Genomic DNA, 7,626 nt, shown 5'->3' on the forward strand with positions numbered 1-7,626 from the left:
TTGCTCCTGGCGAGACTCAAGGGATCACCTGGGATGCTAGGGATTAAAGCCAGGCTGACCTTGTGCAAGGGCAGTGCTGACCCACCGTACTATCTCCCCAACCCATGTTCCAGTTTTGAGGTCACAGCAGGCCCCCCAGCTCCCAGGGCTACAGGTACTCAGGACTCCGACCTTCAGGGTGGAGGGCAGAGTCATCAGAAGCAATGGGAACACCCAGAGTAGGGTGTAGGGTGGAAAGCACTGGGGTTTCTGGGGCTCTGTTACACAGTCTGGGTGATCACTGGCCCTGCTTGGGGAGGACTGGGTTGTACAGAGGGAGCACAGCTGTGTTCAGGGAGCTTGAGGCAGGTGGAAGCCTCATGGTTGATATATCTCCCAAGAGATACATCTCTGGGCCAAGGGATGGAGCGATAGCACAGAGGGTAAGGTATTTACCTTGCATGTGGCTGACCCGGGTTCAATTCCCAGCATCCCATATGGTCCCCTGAGCACCTCCAGGTGTGACCCAAAAAGAAAAAAATTTTTTAAAAGACTCTGGGCCATACTACATGGGAAGTATCATGTTAAGCAAAATGACTCAGAAAGAAAGGGGTAGACATAGAAAGATTGCATTCATCTGGGGAACATAAAGTAACAAAATAGGTGACTAACACCCAAGAATGGCCGAGATTAGTACCAGGAATTTTACTCCATGGCTTGGAGGCCAACCACACATGCTAGGGGAAAAGGGAGCTCAGATAGAGAAGGGAGCACCAAATAAAGGGTGTTGGGAGGATCCTCCCAGGATGGGAGAAGCATGCTGAAAGTAGGCTATAGACCAAACATGATTGTCACCCATTGCCTCTTTTGCAAACCACAACACCCAATAAGAGAGAGAGAGAACAAAAGGGAATGCCCTGCCACAGAGGCAGGGTGGGATGGGGGGAATGGGGGGTGGGAGGGATACTGGGGTCCATGGTGGTGGGAAATGGGCACTGGTAGAGGGATGGGTATTTGGTCATTGTATAATTGAAACCCAAGCACAAAAATTTGTAAGTCTACAACTGTACCTCATGGTGTCTCACTAATAAAAATAAAAATAATTAAAAAATAAATAAAAGACCCTGGGCCAGATGGACCAAGGGACCCCTCGGTTGATGAGGGAATTGAGTCAGCTCTGAAAGAAGAGCCGGACCGTGGAGGGGTGTGGCTGAGTCCCAGGCTTACCTCCCTCTTCACTGACTCGTGAGCCACCCACCCACCTCCCTCTCTGAGCCTCGGTTTCCCCAGCCTTAGCAGCAGGTGAATAATAGCGCCTGCTGGGTGGGGAGCCTTCTTGGAGGACGCCTGATTCTCACCCTGAGGCCGGGACTGACCCACGGGAGAGTTCAGCGTCGTTTCCTTCCCATGTCCTCTCTCCCTTGCCCTTTGCTCTCACAGGGAGGGAAGGCATGTGAAGTGACTCACCCCTATTACTTAACAGGGCTCTACTGAATCCACCTTCTGAACTGTTTGCAGAGGCCATTATTGTTGTTGATCATGGTAAACACTGCCTGGCCAATCACGCCGCTCATAACTGCACGTGCCGCTCAGTACTAGGGGCTCCACCGGGTCCCTGCTGCCTCCTTGCCGGTCAGCAAGTCACTTGACAGAAAGGGAAATGGAGTGTGGACGGGCTTATGGGAAGTAGCCAAGTCGAGTCAAGCCCAGCTTACATGCGTCCAAGAGCTCAGCTACTCCCACAGTGGCTGCTCACACCTCGTTCCCTCTTGCTGGTGTCCGGGAGGGCACACCCAGTAGTGCTCAGGGCTTCCTTGGGACGCTGTGCTCAGAAGTCACTTCAGGAGCTGTTCCAGGGACTGTTTGTGGCGCCAAGGGCCGAGCCCAGGTGGGCAGTGTGCAGAGTAAGCCCCTTCGCCGCTCAACTAGCATTCCGGTCCCACTATACTTGTGGGCCCAGAGTTCCCGCTCTGCCTCCTTCCTGTGTTCACCTACCAAGGTGTGAGGCGGCAAGGGCCAGTGCCCAAGCTTCAGGTGGGACATCTGGGTCTCAGATCAGAGGCTGGGTCCAAGCCCACCTTTCTACCTGTGAGTTGAGAGAACCCGGGAGTATCATTAGACCTCTCTGAGCCTGAGTCCTCAACCATGGTACGGGCTGACAGCCAAGCCTGATCCAAACTGTTAGAGTTCGGAGTCGACCACCCCTCAAAGACAGAGAACAGAGCCGATAATGCAAAACATACATGAGGTTTATTGTTCCAGCTAGCTCGGGTCCAAGTATCCGCCCGGCGCAGCGGGTTTCAACAAGGACCCCGAGCACTAGGTTCAGCAAGTTCTTACACTTTCATTTTGGCAAGTAAGCATTACTCAGCAATTTTCTATTACCCACAGAGTACACATACATCTATTGTTGCACAGCGGGTAGGGCGTTCGCCTTACACACGGCCAACCAGGCCAATTCGACTTTGATTCCTCCGCCCCTCTCGGAGAGCCCGGCAAGCTACCGAGAGTATCTCGCCCGCACGGCAGAGCCTGGCAAGCTCCCCGTGACGTATTCGATATGCCAAACACAGTAACAACAAAGTCGCACAATTGAGACGTTACTGGGCCCGCTCGAGAAAATCGATGAACAACAGGAAGACAGTGACAGTGACAGTTTTGGCCCCCAATATCCAGCCCACTCCCTGACAGTTACATTCCGGAGACCTAATCTCATTCCGGGGATGGGATGTAATCTTTGACAAAAGCACCTGGTTTTTCTGCTTTTCTTGTTCCTGGAAGAGGCCTAAGTCACTGAGAGTCTGTCATGGCAGTTCTCTGGCTAAGTGGGTTGGAAAAAATGACCTGTCCAGTGCACCCTGTCCCCACATCCCTGCCAGGGGCCCGGAAGCAGCTGACCAGAACTCTCTGCTCAGCTGCTGGGCTCAGCAAGCGAAGATCAGCCACCTAGAGCAGACCCCAAACCTCATCGTCTCCAGAGACCCCAGGCTTCATTTGTGTTGCTTCCGACCCAGCAGTGCCCCCAGAGAGGCTAGAGTAAGGGGCTTTAAGAGTCAAAGGACTTGGAGCCCACAGGAACGGAGTCAGGCTGTGGCTTTGCCCCGACAGGCTGTGTGACTCTGAGTAGGCCCTTGCCCTCTCTGGGCTGCAGATTCCCACGCAAGAGAAGCTGGCTTCTAAGGCAGCTCATTGCATGCTGCAAGCAAAGACTCATGGGGACTTGCCCTTACCTCAGGCCCTAATCCTGAGGTTGTGATACAGCAAGGCCCAAGAAGAAGCTCTGTCCTCTGAATCCCCAAGAAAACAAATCCCCAAGCCTGGTTAGGAGGGGTCCTCAAGCCCCCGAGTGCCTCCCCGTCAGAGCCGGGGACAGCCATTTGTACAAAGACACATGAGTCAGTGACCCCTGCCCCACCAGGCCCAGATCCTGGGCCTCTGCTCCGGTCTTGACACAGAGTCAGAGGGCAGTTGGGACACAGCCTGGCACCTTGCTCACACGCACAGTGCTTGGGGGTCGTGGCACTGACCCACTCTTGGGCCCCATCATGGACCCCCGGCAAACCCGCTTTCTGTGAGCCTGCCACCTGCTTAGCGGAGCCTGCCCCAACCCTCCAGCCCTGTACCTTCCTGTCCCTGCCAGTTTAAGAATGACCATGTCTATTGTTTATTCATTGCAGCACTCTTTACAACAGCCAGAATCTGGAAAAAACCTGAGTTCCCGAGAACAGATGACTGGTTAAAGAAACTTTGGTACATCTACACAATGGAGTACTATGTAGCTGTTAGAAAAGATGAAGTCATGAAATTTCCATACAAGTGGTACAACATGGAAAGTATCATGCTAAGCGAAATGAGTCAGAAAGAGAGGGACAGACACAGAAAGATTGCATTTGTCTGGTGAACATAAAGTAACAAAATAGGAGACTAACACCCAAGAGTGGCCGAGATTAGTACCAGGAGGTTTGCTCCATGGCTTAGAGGCCAGCCACACATGCTGGGGGAAAAGGGAGCTCAGATAGAGAAGGGAGCACCAAATAAAGGGTGTTGGGAGGATCCTCCCAGGATGGGAGAAGCATGCTGAAAGTAGACTCTAGACCGAACATGATTGCCACTCAGTGTTTCTTTTGCAAACCACAACACCCAATAAAAGAGAGAGAACAAAAGGGAATGCCCTGCCACAGAGGCAGGGTGGGATATGGGGGGGGGGGGGGGCAGGGGGGGTGGAAGGGATACTGGGACCCGTGGTGGTGGAAAATGGGCACTGGTGGAGCGATGGGTACTTAGTCATTGTATAATCGAAACCCAAGCACAAAAATTTGTAAGTCTACAACTGTACCTCATGGTTTGTCACTAATAAAAATTAAAAAAAAAAAAAAGAATGACCATGTCTAAAGCTGCTTTAGCAAACCCTCAATGAGCTAAGTCCTGGGTCCAACACTGGGGACCCAGTAGAAAAAGAGCCCCAGATTCACAGAGCAGGGGCTGAGAGGCAGAGAAGCGGGGGTTGGTCAGGAGTGGCTAAGTCTGGTGAACGGGCAGGTGGAAGGAAGACGCCGTGGGGGGGGGGGCAGGCAGGGGGTGGCCTAGGCAAAGGACAGGGGGGCTTGAGCCACACCAGGGCAAAACAGATTCCTAAAAGAGCTGCCAGGGCTGGAGCAATGGTAGAGTGGGGAGGGCACTTGCCTTGCACACGGCTGACCTGGGCTCGATTCTCGGCAACGCAGATGGTCCCCTGAGCACCACCAGGAGTGATTCCTGAGTGCAGAGCCAGGAGTAACCCCTGAGCATCGCCAGGTAGGGGCCGAAAACAAAAACAAAAAAAAGAACAAAACAAAACAAAAAAACAACAACAATAAACCCAGAATCTAAAAGAGCCGTCAGCTTCCCCCTGGTCCAGTGACTGTCAGGCCCAGCCCGTGTTCTATTAGGTTAGAGAGATAAGCTGGCCAACGCAAGGGAAGCTGCTGGGACCACGGAAATTCCATAGCAAAGACTGGGGTTAACTCCAGTAGGAACAAGATGAGATGAGACTCTTTGTTTCTGCCTGTTTGTTGGGGCCACACCCCATGGTGTTGGGGTGGCTCAGGGCAGGCATGACTAAGGATGGAAACCCAGCCAGCCACATGCAGAGCAAGCGCTTACCTGCTGGAGTCTTTCCGGGATTCATTTTCAAAATAACCCTAGGGACTACCCTAAAGAACTGGGTTGGGAGGGGATGCTGCACCCAGCAGGTGGCTTTACCGGCCTCAGCAAGAAATGCCAGGCCCTGGACTGAGATCAGGTGCTAAGGGATGACAGGGGACTCCGTGGAGAAGCTGGAGAATTCCAGGGCTTGTGCGGACAGAGGAGAGAGTGGGAGACTCTTGGACAAGTCCTGGGCTGGTACAACTGGAAGATGAGAGCTGGGCAGAGCCGCTGGGTGAACCCCAGACCTCTGTTTGCAGCGAGCAGAGTGTGAGGCGAGGGGACTTCCCAGTGGGGGGCACTGAGCAGGCGGGTGGTCCCATGCAGGCTGGGACCCAAGGAGGAGGTGCAGAGGAGTGGAGGGGATCAGACTGGCGGACTGGGCGGGGAGGAGGAGGGGAGGCCCCGAGAGGCAGCTGGGGCCAGTGGCCCTCGGTGAGCAGGGCCAGAAGCTAAGCAGCAAAGGCTGGTGCGTGGTTTCCATGGAGGGAAGGAAGGAAGCCAAAAGCAACCTCCAGGCTGTCATCTGCGCTAAGCTGGTGCCGGACATACTCGGGGCTGGGCGACTCTGGTGCTCGTGCCGCAGTTCCCAGAGACTGTTTCAGAGAACTGACTGAGGAGGAGAGCACAGCCGCTGAACGACGGGTGGGACCCTTGTCTTTGTGCCTTTGACTTATCTGGCTGGATCGTGTCCAGCAGAAGTCCTCCATCCCCACGGGAGCCTGCAGAGTGGGATATCGCCGTCAGGGCTGTGAGCAGGGCTCCCGTTCCTCAGGCAGCAGGGGCGAGTGTAGTATCTCTGTTTCAGTTTCGCTAGCTGCCTGGTGATAGGCATTTATTACTCAGGGCGTTAGTTAGTAGTATTTTTAAATCTGAAAACCGCAGGGTTGGAGTGAGAGTACAGGGCGAAGGTGCTTGCATGCCATGAAACTGACTTGGGTTCGACCCCTGGCACTCCTTAGGGTCCCCCAAGCACTGTTGTGGTGATCCCTGAGCTCAGAGCCTGAGAGGTAAGCCCTGAGCACCGCCAGATGTGGCCTGTAAACAAATATTTTAAAATCTCCTGGTAAGGGCTTAACAGGGGGCCAGAGAGATAGTACAGGAGTTAAGACATGTGTCTCGTAGGCAGCCAACCATGGTTTAATTCCTGGTGTCCGGTGGTCCCCAAGGATTTCCAGGTGCAGCCTGGCGAACCCAGGTCACCACGGAGTACAGCCCTGAAGGTCCCTGAGCACTGCCAAGGTGGCCGGCAGTGTCCAGCTCACAGGGCCCAGTAGCACTGCAACCTCGGACCCGCAGTGAGCACTGGCCTGGCCGACCGAAGATCACCAGTGGGACCACTGAGGTCTCTAGTACTCTAGTCTAGACCCCGCCACTCCCCAGACCCTCCCCCAATCTCTTTTTGTTCCCTTTTTAATTTTTTAAAATTTATTTTATTAAGACACTATAATATATGAAGTTGTTCATCATAGACTATTTTTTTCCAGAATGCAAATTTCCTAGACAAACCCCACCCCCAGTGTGACCTTCACTATGTCCCAGGTTCCCTCCACCACCCCCATTCCCCCCACCCCCCAGCCTGTCTCCGTGCCGGGCACATAACGAATTTGTTTCATATTGTTTGTTCCAACAAAACTTAATGAAATGGCAAATAGAATCATCAGACAATAAACCAATCAAAATCAATTTGGCATGACTGCTCTATGATTTTAATCTGTATACATGAAAGAAATTCAGGTTAAAAAGCTCTTGCTCAAGCTTGTTTGTTTAGGTCTAGGAAGTGAAAACTATGGGGTCAGCATTATGTACTCCTGTTTGTCCCAGGGCAGGAGTAATAAATGGAGTGCCTAGGCCTTTGGACATAGTAAAAGTAATCCACACTCCAAGCCCGATAACAGAGTTCCCCAGAGTTCGCTGGCCCTGACAGGGTTCAAGGCCTCCTCCTGGAGACTTAGCCACAGAGGTGTGATGAAACTTAACTTCCTCCCCTGTAGAGGGCGCAGGACTGAGGGAGGGCAGGCTTTGGCAATGGAAATTGCCCTGCAAATGTTATTAATTTTGCTCTTGCTTATTAATAACTTAATGCTATGAATAATTATGTTTATTTTGTTTGCCTGCTTTTGCTTTTTTGGGTCACGCCCGGCTATGTTCAGGGGTTACTACTGGCTCTGCATTCAGGAATCACTCCTAGCAGGGCTCAGGGGACCGTATGAGATACTCCGGTGGGGTGGGGGGTGTTGAACCCGGTTCAGCCTCGTGCAAGTGAACGCCCTCCCCACTGTACTATCACTCTGCCCCCCTGAATTAGTATGTTGTTAATAAGTTGTCCTTGCCTAAGTTGGTTGGCAGTAAAGCCAGGAATGCAGGCCCAGTCAGGGGCTCTGGGCTGGTGGAAAAGGACATAGCCGGTTCCTGTCAGGGAGACTGACAAAAAGAAGACAAGGAGAGTCCAGATAGCCTGTT

The sequence above is a fragment of the Sorex fumeus genome, unplaced genomic scaffold (genome assembly GCF_029834395.1).
Source record: "Sorex fumeus unplaced genomic scaffold, SorFum_2.1 ptg000030l, whole genome shotgun sequence".
In the NCBI taxonomy this organism is placed as follows: domain Eukaryota; kingdom Metazoa; phylum Chordata; class Mammalia; order Eulipotyphla; family Soricidae; genus Sorex; species Sorex fumeus.